This window comes from Topomyia yanbarensis, chromosome 2 (genome assembly GCF_030247195.1).
Source record: "Topomyia yanbarensis strain Yona2022 chromosome 2, ASM3024719v1, whole genome shotgun sequence".
Taxonomy (NCBI): domain Eukaryota; kingdom Metazoa; phylum Arthropoda; class Insecta; order Diptera; family Culicidae; genus Topomyia; species Topomyia yanbarensis.
Window position 1 is genome coordinate 148,768,999 of NC_080671.1, and position 14,088 is coordinate 148,783,086.

Sequence of the window (14,088 nt, forward strand, 5' to 3'; positions counted from 1 at the left end):
ACAAACTCTAGCAGCCATCATCGATTAGATGAAGCTGGTTGGAAGTTCGGCTCGGATGGGGTTCTGCGAATAGCATCGCAAGAGTACCAATGGATTTGACACAAATGCTTATTTATTTGGAGGGCTGCGTAAGGGTGAAATGATAACAATTGGAGCTCGATAGTTTGACAGGAAATAAAGCATACACAATACGACAGATAAGTTCGTATGAGTTGTAGCTTATGATGATGTCCTTTGTTGTGTTTTAGGCTGGGGATATTGACGAAATCGGGACATATTTTATCCTTTCTTTTTAATAAGCCGAAACTGATAAAATATTCTTTAGTTTCCAACTCTTTTTGATTGTTAAATATGAATTTCCCGTAAGGAGGTCTACCATGAGCATGATGACCGTACAATTCGTAATTGCTACTCTAAAATGCAAAATGTGCACGCTTCGAGAGTTCTATCTTTGAAATTCCTATAACGGCGCCGACCACGTCCTTACAGTCATCGGGAAAAGAAAGGAGTATTAGCGTAACAAACGTTGTCATAGAGATCATATATACCTCTGCATCTCCACGTTTTCCACTGGAAGAGGTTTTTGTTAATAGGATGGGGTAAAGACTAACACAAATATGGAGTCACCATGATAAGTGATACGATCTATACAACTCTAAGAAGTGTTATCATGTGTTTATTGCTCCGGGCAGCCAGCTGCCGAGAAGTTCTAATAGAATTATCGTTTGTTGAGTTAATTTTGAAATGCTCGGTTCGTAAAAAAGCAACTTCTGCTCCGGACAGCCGCTAGTCGGGACAGTCATTACGGCGAAACACGACATTTCAAACATTATATAATGCAATTAAAAGCGATTAGTTTTAGTGTCTCGAGATATTTGTTGAAATACCTATGTAATTGAAGATTTCGTAATACAAGCATTATTTATCGTGTATAATCTTCGGTATTATTATAAGAAATAAAATGACATTTCAAATGGTATAAAATAAGAACGAACTAAATACCTGAAACAACTAACAATAACATTTTTATACTCATAAAGAAACATGGTTAACATGACAATAATGTAGTTCATGTACCACTTCAAAGCATATGAATGTATTCAATACAATGACAACAATTAATATAGTTGATTGATGATTTAATGGACTAAAACTAAACCAAATCGCAAATTGGTAACTGATTTTAGATTCTTCTAGCTAATTGTCAATTTTCAATCCTCATTAGGGCATTGCAAAAATGCGCGAAAATGCATTTGAAATTATCACCCTCTTTACACTGTGACAAATGTCAAAGCAAACACAGACGCCAAACGACGGAAAATATGAGGAAAAACACAATAAATGCTACAACAACTCAGAAACCAAGGAAATCGACTTGATATTTCGATGGAGACACCTACGTTTCTCTATAAAACACGGAAAATTCGTGATATTCTATCTCCAAAAGCCTCCAACGATCCTCATCTGAATTAAAAATTAAGGTTTCCAGACTACAGGTCGAAAACCCTCATACCTCTGAACCCTACCGGTAACGAATCTATCTTCATCCCACTCCCGAGAAGCCCCGACGCTCAACATGGCACACCCTACAAAAATCGATTGAAGAACAACAGAGACACATGGACGAGAATAAGACAAAATTTGACATGAATGACAAAATGCCCTGGAATTCCAACCCCTTGTCCTCGGACAGAGGTTGCAAAGGTTCCATTCGACCTCTGAGATTTTCTCAGATAAGAATAACTGCAAAATATACATGTCATGCAGCATAGAACAGATTTGAAGATAACTCCATGAAACAACCAAGGTTACCTCCTCCAAAAAAGGTACAAACTTTAATCCTCCGCATGCTACCTCAAACGCCACAGCACCCAAAATACTACTCCCACACCCTTCCAATGTCAAAAACTTCAAACAAAGTGGGCGGAGGTCCGAAAATGATGTAAAACCCAGCATCTGAAACCACTTCGATACCTGCCACAACACGGAAGAGGAGGGGAGTTCGAGAACTCAAAAATGAGTGCCCTTTTGAAATTCCCGAACCCTCAAACATAATTCAAAAGTCATCATTAACTCAGACAAGACCATGCGTATTCCCCACGCGCATTAAATGCCCAGCAGATTATTTTCCTAGTTGGTCAAATAAACACCAAACAAGCAAAGAAATTATTTTGCTCAGTCCAAAGAAATGTCAGCTCGAAATGAATCAACCGGCGGATATATGTTCCCTTCTTATGCCATCAAATAAAATAACATTTGAAATTACATACGACAAAAAAGTGTCATTCTGAATATAAATGAAGGGTAATTTGTTAAAAAAAATAAAAATCGCCAAAACTAATTTAAATTTTGTTATTGTTTTGGCGATACAGAGAGTGTTAGTATATTCATTTTATTTTTTTTATATAAATACCACACTTGAACAATGTTTTCTCAAAATTTCATTACAAAATACTGCCAATTGAGCGAGTAGCAGTGCATCTCCAGAGACGCACATCATTGTACATCATTGTAACTCGAAATCGATTTTCGTTTTAAAATTTTGCACAGTTCTTCTTAACATCATACCCTAGATAATTACGGGAGCTTTCATTTTTCCCTGCCAAAAAATCGGTTAACATGTAATTGTAGGAATAATAACGTTAAAAATTTTGTAAAATGATCATGTAGTTGCTTGAACAATAGTGTGAAGAAGAACTGTGCAAAATTTCAGAACGATCAGTTCAGAAGATTTTGAGTTATGGTGTATACCGCATTTTTTGTGGTTCCTCTCGATGATTCATTGTCACTCACTCAAATTTCAATGAAAATGCAATGAAATTTAGGAAAATGTTGTTCAAATGTTGCAATATTGTTTGGAAGGTGACTAAATAGACTAAATATTTTTTTTGCAGACGATATTTTTTGTTACCAGGGCTGTATTATCGCGAAGAGCTTGAGCGTTAACGGGTGTAATTTCATGGGCAGAAGAAGGGATCCCTGAGACTTTTTTCTTAGACGAATACAGAAGGTACCTAGGCTGCTGAGACCAAAGGTAGGGGCTAGTGGACGTGACCGATTCATGATAACGTGGGAACGGCTCTTGGAACATTCGCACTTGAGTTTGTTTGTAAATTCGTGAGTACTAACATATCGATCACCGGAGCGTTCTTATATATACAAGATCGCGGACGTAGATATGCACGAATGATCACGATTACATATTCACATGCCTGACCAGATTTGTATTATCGCGAAGGGTTCAAGCATTTCTATGGTAACGTGTTTGACCGCACAGACATTTTTATGTCGTGTATGCTAGCTTGTTTAAAAACTCGCGTGTTTGACTCCCGTGTAGTTGTTTGCATATAAGCTTGCGTTTTTACATGTTTGAGCGGGACTTATTTATTTATTGTGATGTATAATTTTGAGTGCACAATTCAGATGAAGGTTAATGATCACGTTTTCGACCGAGTTTGTATTATCGCGAATAGCTTGAGTGCTTGAATGTTATTGTGAGCATTCTTGTTATCGCATGTCACGTATGCTAGCGCGTTCTAATTTCGCGTGTACTGATGCGTTTCTAAATCCGTGTGATCGTTTGCATATTCCCGTGTGCTTTCGAGAGTCGACGAGTAAGAAACAATACATAAATTAGACATTCATTCAGTAAAGGTTAAATAAATGTACGACTCGTCTATTACAATATACTGGAGAAAGGCATTACATATTGTGACAATCATGTGTAGAACGTCTAATAATTGAAATGAAAGGTGTGAAAGGCAAAAACATAGCACATAAACAAACACAAATTTTCAGAAAACCTTGCAAATACTGCATCGTAAGTGATGTTACACAAATGGTTTATATTTGTTTGACGACTACCAAATCTAAGTTTTTCTATGTGCATATTCCAAAATCACGAATAAATATAATTTCATGAATATTGTACCAGCGCTAAAAAAAATTTGTTGTGTGAGAAAGAGAAACGTTGCCTCCCAATTTGGCGAGCTCATTTTCGGACTATTATCGATTTATTCTTTCCCTTAGTGACATTTACCATTCTCGGTTTAAGTTCAAAGGAAACTGAAAACAACGACCTTCCAAGGAGCAGGAATTTGATATACAGTAAAAGTCGAAAAACAACATGCTCAGGGCCACTAGCGCCTCCTAGTGTCCTAGTGGAAGAGTCCCATACCATTCGATATACCACCTCGAAGGTTCTGATCTCGTGAGCAACTTTGCCGAAAGAACTGACCCGCTAAAAAAATGATATGCATTAGGTCAAACAACTGACATGCTCACTAGCGCCGCCTCATGGTAGTATTCTAAAACATTCGTTATACTACTTCATACATATTGATTTGCTTAGTAACTTCGTCGAAGAAACTGAGTTTCTAAAAAATCGGAATCTTGGGATATAGAAAGCTGAAATGATTATATCTTGTTCAGAACATTTAATCTGAGGTTTGGCAATGAAAAATGCCTTCATTCGAGACTTGTTCTACTGGAGCTGTAGAGCTAGGGTCTGGGAAGGGCTCCCAGTCAGAATCATACACTACAATTGCAGACGACATAGGCAATGTTGCCCACTAAAACACTGCTTAAGGCGAATTGCAGCGGGCCGTGATTCTGAATGTGATATTCATTGTACGGTTTAGATAAGTGCGGGCATAGAGACTTCGCGATCGCGTGTATCATCGCGAGGGTCTCGAGCATTTGTACGTTAACTCGTTTGATCGTGTGTGCGTTTGTATGTCGCGTGTGCTAACGTGTATATAACTTCGCGTGCATAAATTCTATTTTATAACCGAGTGCCTTTCGCATATTCGCGTGTGTTCTAGTTTCGCGGCGCGGGCCGTGAATCGGGTACTTAATTTTTCGTGTTCGGTTCAGATACTAGAAGAAAGTTAGTTCTTCCATATCACTAGAGTTCCCAGTCATGTCGCCATGGAACGTGATGTGTAGTGGATATGAGCTTTATTTTTTATTGGTCCAATTGAATGTATGGATCTAACTTGCTAGACCGGAGGGTAAAGATTTTCGAACGTGCCCGATTCATGATCGCGCGAACTCGAACGTTTGTAAGTTCGCGTTTGTAACTTCGTAAGTAATAAAACTTTCATCTTATTACCAGAGTATTATCAAGTTTGCTCGATCACGGGCGTAGGTGTGCGTAGATGATCGCGAATGGCTTAAGTCTGGACCATTGCAGGCATTCGATTTTCATATTGCCATGGAACGTGTTTAGTGGATATGAGCGTCATCTTTTTGTTTGGCCCACCTGAAGGCATTGGACCTATGCTACTAGGGCCGATAATAGGGACTTGCGGACGTAATCTATTCATGATCGCGCGAACACGGGCATTTGGAGGTTCACTGCTACGACCCCGTTTGTGACTTTATAAGTGCTAAACTGTTCACTTGGACACCGGGGTGTTATCCTGTTTGCGAAATCGTGGGCGTAGGTGTGCGTGGATGATCGCGAAGCACTCGAGCGTTTGTATGCTGACGTTTTCGTCGCTAGCGTGTACACTCAGGTTTTTTTTACGCGGGGGATACGAGCCGCGTAAATGAAAACCGCGTAAATGAAAACCGCGTAAATTTCAAAATCCGCGTAAATGAAAACCGCGTAAATTTCAAAATCCGCGTAAATGAAAACCGCGTAAATTTCAAAATCCGCGTAAATGAAAACCGCGTAAATTTCAAAATCCGCGTAAATGAAAACCGCGTAAATTTCAAAATCCGCGTAAATGAAGACCACTTAAATTTAAGAATCCGCGATAAAGGGAACCTCATTGATGGGTACCGCGTAAATTCCAAAATCCGCGTAAATGAAAACCGCGTAAATTTCAAAAACCGCGTAAATGAAAACCGCGTAAATTTCAAAAAACCGCGTAAATGAAAACCGCGTAAATTTCAAAATCCGCGTAAATGAAAACCGCGTTAATTTCAAAATCCGCGTAAAAAAAAAACGCGTAAAAAATACCGCGCAAAAAAAACCGCGTAAAAAAAAACTTGAGTGTATGTAATTTCATGTGTATACATTATTTTTTTATAAGCGCGTGGCCATTCGCATGTTTGCGTGTTCTTGAATGACCCCGCGGGGACCGTGAATATACTGAATTTTTAGTGTATGGTTCAGATGCTAGAAGAGTTATCCCATTTCACTAGAGTTTCCGATCATGTCACCATGGAACGTGTTATCTAGTTTTTTAGTGTTGTCTAGTTTTGTAACATGCAATCAAACTACTTGAAATCGTCTAAATGCTAGCAAATGATACTTATTTGCCATTAACGACAATTACATTCCGTTAGAAGTTTTTCATGCTATTCTGACCAGGAATGGATGATTCGCGAGCGTCGGTAAATCAATCGTACCTTAATTTATCCAATCCGATCTTTCCGAATGAATCGAATTGAATGCACGAATTGAATACCGGTTAAAAGGGACAACGAATCCTAAGAAGTATTACCCACGCCAGTTCTGTATCCATCCCCTGACCCATCTGTCAAAAATACTAAGAAAAAAGAAATACTAACACATACACAGATAGACATATGACAATTGTACACAAGTACTTAAAACAACAATTTTTACAACACAACTAATAGGGTTCAACTGTTCTATTTTTTTAATGCGCCTAAGCACGTTGACGAAGCCGACCGATAAATCGACACACAATGACTTCGACTGTGATCCGCGCTCACAAACACTGCCAATAAACTGTTGAACAATGTCTGCAAACACAACTCACAGAAAAAGTCAATCCACGGTAACCCGCCAGTCGGCAACGCCAGTATGCACAGGCTGTTAGCTGACCGTTAGTTTGGGCTGGTGTAGAGTATGAAAAAAAAACAAAACATTAAAAAGGTTGTAATGCAATAACCATCTTAAAGCAGTTTTATGTCAGAGGTTCTTTAAAACTGATGCACAAATATGCTTGATGATGTTTGCAATACCCTCAGCCTAGGGGAGGGGATTTGGCATTGATAAATATCTTTGCAACAAAATGATAACGAAAAATTCCAAAGTGTTGTATAAAGTATAACAGCGCGAGTGCTCTAGGGTTAACTTCTTTCTCTACAAAGATCTAGTGTGTTTTCTACTGGTGCCTATACCACCCCATACTCTAACGCAGACTGAGTTTTGCCGATATTAAGTGATCATTAATCATAACAGTTTTTGCAACCGACCGAGACGGTTGTGCCTCCAGGTGAAAGGATTTGTTCTCGAGAGAGTGACGGAGTGCGAGACGCTGTATGCGTTATTGTGGGAGAGAGAGAGAGACCAGTTTGTTAAGTGTGAGTCGACAGTTGATACGTCGGAGGCGTGGTCAACGGCATCCTCGACAAGTGGTGTTTTGACAGCAAACCGCGGGTAGACGAATTTGCCTACCGCGGTGGCAGAGATCGACAGTGATCGTGCCTGTACACACAGAAAAAAATATAGTGTATTGGTGTCGTCGGGCAATTCTAATCGACGAGAGGGAAGCGTCACAGGTAGACCCATTTGCTCTATTTGTCTACCGCAGAAGTGGTACGACGAATAAGGAAAACAAGTGGCACTGAAAAGTGCCGCATCGACAGTGGGATTTTCGCAGCAAGCCACAGGTAGCCACATTTGTCTACCGAGGTGGTGGAAACGGAGAGAGCGCGCTTGTGGTGGTGATACCGACGAGCAGCTTAATCGGAGAGAGTTTTGAAGTGTTGCAGGTAGGACTATTTCTCTACTGAAGAAGCAACGCGACGAAGAAGAACAGCAGGTGTCACATTGTCAAACAACGGGCACCGAGTTTACAACGTAACACATGAGGTGTGTTCTACAGGTATAACAGGTATATTTTTCATTCCTTTTTGTGATAGTTTTTCTTGCTAGGTAAAATGGATGAAGAGATGGGAGAACGAGTAACAGACCCTCCCCCTAAGCCTTATGCTGAAAATGTAAATCCGACTAGAATTAAAATTTACCCAGAGTCGTCAACGGGACCATGGATTGTATTTATTAGGCGTAAAGTAAAGGCGCTAAATATTATTCAAATTTCTAAAGATTTGACTTCGCGATTCTCGGATGTAAAAGAGATCGTCAAAGTCAATAAAGATAAAATACGCATTGTCGTTGGTAGTTTCAAACAAGCCAATGCAATTGCTTCTTGCGAGCTTTTTACGCGTGAGTATAGAGCGTATATTCCTTCAAAGGAAATTGAAATTGATGGGGTCATCACAGAATCGAGTTTGACTGTTGATGACTTAGTTAAGCATGGGGTTGGTCGTTTCAAAGACACCATACTTAAAGACGTAAAAATACTTGAATGCAAGCAATTGCATTCAGTATCACACGAAGGAGATAAAAAAGTTTATCGACTGTCTGACTCATTTCGAGTGACTTTCGCTGGGTCTGCGCTGCCCCACTATGTCATTATCGATAAGATTCGTCTCCCTGTTCGCCTTTTTATCCCTCGTGTAATGAATTGCCTTAATTGCAAACAGCTTGGCCACACAGCCACTTACTGTTCCAATAAGGCACGGTGTGGCAAATGTGGGGGTTCTCATCAAGAGGATACATGTAATGAAAATTCAGAAAAATGTTTAATGTGCGGAGAAAACTCACATGAGGTCCCTGCATGCCCCATTTATAAATTGCGTGAGGATAAAATTAAACGATCCTTGAAGGAGAGGTCTAAGCGCTCCTATGCAGAAATGTTGAAAAATGCTACCCCTAAACCCATCTTCTTAGAAAACACTTACACATCTCTATTTTCGGAACAGTCTGACTCTGACGGAGCGTGCGAAGGTACATCATTTGTTTTACCCGGAAATTCCAGAAAAAGAAAAGTCTTCTTTTCCCAAGCTGCCAAGCAAGGGCCTTAAAATTTCTCCACCAATAGATAAACTGCGCCCAAAACCGAAAAATTCCGATTCAAAACCGAAATCAATTCCGCCCGGTTTTGGGAACGTACAATCCAAACAGAACACCATTACTGGAAATAATAAAATTTCGACTTCCTCTGAGCCTCAGCCGGGGGTAGGATTATTGAAATTTTCTGAAATTGTTGATTGGATTTTTAAAGCATTCAATATTTCTGAACCACTAAAGAGTATACTTTCAGCTTTCCTCCCAACAATTAGAACATTTTTAGAGCAGCTGATTGCTCAATGGCCCATCCTTGCAGCGATTGTATCTTTCAATGGGTAATTCACCTCCTCCAATGAAAGATTCCATCACTGTTTTACAGTGGAATTGCAGAAGTATCATACCTAAAATTGATTCCTTAAAAATTTTACTGCATAATTTAAAATGCGATGCTTTTGCTCTATGTGAAACATGGCTTACCTCAAACATTAATTTCAACTTAAATGATTTCAACATTATTCGCCTAGACCGAGACACCCCGTATGGAGGAGTGCTTCTAGGAATTAAAAAGTGCTATTCTTTCTATAGAATTAACATCCCCTTGTTTGCGGGCATTGAGGCTGTAGCTGTCCAAACGAACATTAAAGGCAAAGACATGTCTATCGCTTCTATATATATACCTCCCAAAGTTCAAATTGGACAACGTCAAATTTTTGAGGTAGTGGAATCCATGGCTGCTCCGCGTCTGATACTGGGAGACTTCAACTCGCACGGAGTATTGTGGGGTTCCCTCTACAATGATAATCGATCCTCTTTGATTTACAATGTTTGTGACGAATTTAATATGACAGTTTTAAATACTGGCGAAACAACACGCATCCCCAGACCTCCTGCACGTCCAAGTGCATTAGATCTATCTCTGTGCTCGACATCACTTCGGTTAGACTGCACGTGGAAGGTTGTACCTGATCCTCACGGTAGCGATCATTTGCCAATCGTTGTTTCAATTAACAGTGAATTAGGCCTTACGAATTCAATCAATGTTCCTTATGACTTAACACGAAATATTGATTGGAAAACATACGAAACATTAATTTCCACTTCTCTTGCTTCGACAGAAGAGCTACCCCCTACCGAAGAATATGAATTCCTAGCGGGTTTAATTATTGAAGCAGCAGAACAAGCCCAAACGAAATGCAATCCTGGAATGACAATAAATAGACGGCCCCCTAATCCTTGGTGGGACAAAGAGTGCTCTGATGCATATGAAGCTAAACAAGTTGCCTACAAAGAAATTATGAAACAGAAAGGGGGTATACGTGAGAACTTTGAAAATTATTTCATTTTGCAAAACAAATTTGACAGTATACGTCGTGCCAAAAAATCTAGTTATTGGAGACACTTCGTTAATGGCTTGTCAAGAGAAACATCAATGAGTACTCTTTGGAACACAGCCAGAAGAATGAGGAATCGAAACGTGACTAATGAAAGCGAAGATTTTTCGAATCGTTGGATATTTAATTTTGCCAAGAAAATTTGTCCCGATTCTGCTCCTGCGCAGAAAATCACTCGCGATGCTCCCACAAGTAACGATTTCATAGATTCGCCTTTGACAATGATGGAATTCTCAATTGCACTCCTCTCATGCAACAATAATGCTCCGGGACTAGACAGAATTAAATTCAACTTGGTGAAGAATCTGCCTGACCTAGCAAAAAGACGCTTGTTGAATTTATTCAATAAGCTTCTTGAGCAGAACATTGTCCCGCACGACTGGAGACAAGTGAGAGTTATCGCTATTCCAAAACCGGGAAAACCAGCCTCCGATCATAACTCGTATCGACCGATTGCAATGTTATCCTGCATCAGGAAATTGTTGGAAAAAATTATCCTACGACGTCTCGACAATTGGGTTGAGGCGAACGGCTTGCTATCAGATACCCAGTTTGGTTTTCGGAGGGGAAAGGGAACGAATGATTGTCTGGCGCTACTTTCGTCAGAAATCCAACTAGCTTATGCAAAAAAAGAACAAATGGCGTCTGTGTTCTTAGACATAAAAGGAGCATTCGACTCTGTTTCCATTGATGTTCTCTCAGAGAAACTACATCAATGTGGTCTTTCACCAATATTAAATAATTATTTATACAACTTATTGTCAGAAAAGCACATGCATTTTTCATATGGCGATTTGGCAACATTCAGAATAAGTTACATGGGCCTCCCACAAGGTTCTTGTTTAAGCCCCCTTCTCTACAATTTTTACGTGAATGATATTGATAATTGTATTGTCAGCCCATGCACTCTAAGACAACTTGCAGATGATGGCGTGGTTTCTGTTACAGGACCAAAAGCCTTAAATTTACAACAACCACTGCAAGATAGTTTGGATAATTTATCAAGTTGGGCTTTGAAGTTAGGCATCGATTTCTCTACGGAGAAAACAGAGTTGGTTGTTTTTTCAAGGAAGCGTGATCCAGCTCAGCTTCAGCTTCAGTTGGTTGGTAGAACGATAGCCCAAGTCCTGACTTTTAAATACCTTGGAATTTGGTTCGATTCTAAAGGCACATGGGGAGGCCACATTAGGTATCTAATAACGAAATGCCAACAAAGGATAAATTTTCTGCGAACAATAACTGGATCATGGTGGGGTTCTCATCCAAGTGACATGATAAGATTGTATCAAACAACAATACTTTCAGTAATGGAATATGGGTGCATCTGTTTCCGTTCAGCTGCGAACACTCACATTATTAAACTGGAACGGATACAGTATCGCTGTTTACGAATTGCCTTAGGTTGCATGCAGTCGACCCATACGATGAGTCTTGAAGTACTAGCGGGAGTTCTTCCTTTAAAAGACCGATTCTGGGATCTTTCTTCTCGTTTACTTATTCGATGTGAGGTTATGAACCCACTGGTAATTGAAAATTTTGAAAGACTTGTCGAGCTTCAACCCCAAACCAGATTCATGACAGTGTATTTCAATCACATGTCACAAGAAATAACGCCTGCTAGGTATGTTCCCACATACGTCAATATACTAGATATTCCTGAATCCACTTTATTCTTCGACACGTCCATGCAAGCAGAGATTCGTGGAATTCCGGATCATCTACGCTCGCGGGAGATCCCTAAAATATTCACAAGTAAATATCAACACATAGACTGCCTTAAAATGTTTTACACTGATGGGTCACGAATCAGTGAGGCCACTGGTTTCGGTATTTTCAACAATAATTTTTCAATTTCTCTCAAACTTGCAGAACCCGCCTCTGTTTATATAGCGGAACTAGCAGCAGTTCACTATAGTTTGCAAATAATTAATACTTTACCCCCGAACCATTACTTTATCCTCACTGATAGTCTCAGCACAATTGCAGCTCTACGCTCAAAGAGGATTGATAATCACGATCCATTCTTTTTGGGGAAGATACGAGAATCTCTGAGTAACCTGACAAGAAAATGTTATAAATTTACCCTAGTGTGGCTCCCCGCCCATTGCTCTATTGCGGGCAATGAGAAAGCTGATAATTTAGCCAAGATTGGTGCACTAGATGGTGAAATATATGAAAGACCCATCGCTTACAATGAATTTTATAGCGCTTCTCGACAGAGGACACTTGCTAGTTGGCAAACATCTTGGGACAATGGAGATATGGGACGATGGCTACACTCAATTACCCCTAAAGTATCAACGAAGGCATGGTTCAAAGGATTGGATGTAAGTCGGGACTTCATCCGTGTGATGTCTAGGCTCATGTCCAATCATTATACTTTAGATGCGCATCTCCGTCGTATTGGGCTCGCTGAGGGTAATCATTGTGCTTGTGGAGAAGGTTACCATGACATTGAGCATGTTGTTTGGTCCTGCACTGAATATCGTGAAGCCAGATCACAATTAGTAGATTCTTTACAAGTCCGAGGAAGACCAATCCATGTTCCTGTTAGAGACATCCTGGCGTATCGCGATCCTCTATACATGGAACTTATCTATCATTTTCTAAAAACAGCGTCTGTCAAAATTTAATTAAATTCATCTCCTCATACTCTCATCCAAGGCTAATCATTCACCAATTAAAGGAACCTAGAATATTTAGTTTTTAAATTTAGACAATAACAGAAAAAAAATTAAATAAATACACCCGAAAATACTAGATCAGTATGAAATACAACAATGTAAGGAAAAAAGCAAACAATAAAGTGATTTCAGTGTTAGTTTTAGACAAAGTACTAGTATAGTTAAAATTAGTCTTAAGGATTTTTGTAACGTGCTATGTAAAAAAAGAAACTGGCGTAAAAAGCTATTGCAAATGCCGTGTCAAATAAACGTATGAAAAAAAAAAAAAAGTGATCATTAATGGAGTGATAGAGTGCCAACAAGCAACTATGTTTACAGAATCGCGTGAAACAGTTTGTATACACTGTTTTCTTGTGGCCCTGTAAAATTGGTCTTGCACACATAATATTTCCGACTTATGATGATGACATTTTAATATGAAATTAAAAATGATCTTAGAATTTAATAAGGCCGTTCCAAAAAAATCAATACACATGAAAAACCTTAAGTAGGTTGAATGAAGATAGATTATTTTATCTGCCAACAATGTTTTCTACAAATAAAAAGAACAGCTTGAAGTTATAATGATGGCTGCAGAACTGCCAACCACCATGGATAACGAGAAAAAATCCTATCGCGCGATACTGATTGACACTTGGACGCCTGGACGCACCGTAAGCTTCGGTTGGCTCGCTTGAACCTCTCATTCGACCACGCGATTGGTGATGTGATACGTATTGGAAGATTCCAATCTTCAAGAGCTGGCATGCAAAGATCCCTTGTGGAGCGAAATAAAGACAGATTTTTTTCAATCCATATCCGACAATCAGTTGCAACAACATTAACCGGAGGGAATTAATGCGTTTTTTGCTGATTTTTCATCGATAATTAAAACCAGGAAGGCACAAAGGAATCGGTCCAATCCGGTACAAGTGCAGGGCTTGCGTTGTGTGAGGGAAAGAAAACTTCCGCAGCAGCGGATAAAATGTTAAATATTTAATTAATTTTTTGTTGCACCTTGGAGTTCATTCGCCAGCACCAGCGGGTTCTATTGCTTATAAAAACATGATTTTCATTAATTTGCCTGCTTGTTGAGTGTATTAGCCGTTCACGTAAACATGGTTAAAGATGGTTATCGTAGCCCGCTATCGATGTCAGGTCGTCGAAGTAAAATGAATACATGCTCTAGTGTGGTCAA

General features: G+C 39.5%; 1 protein-coding gene across 1 annotated transcript in view; it reads right to left on the bottom strand.

Moving 5' to 3' along the window:
• LOC131681697 (uncharacterized) overlaps positions 1-14,088 on the bottom strand; it is a 145,233-nt gene that overhangs the window by 40,133 nt on the left and 91,012 nt on the right. The window lies entirely within an intron of this gene.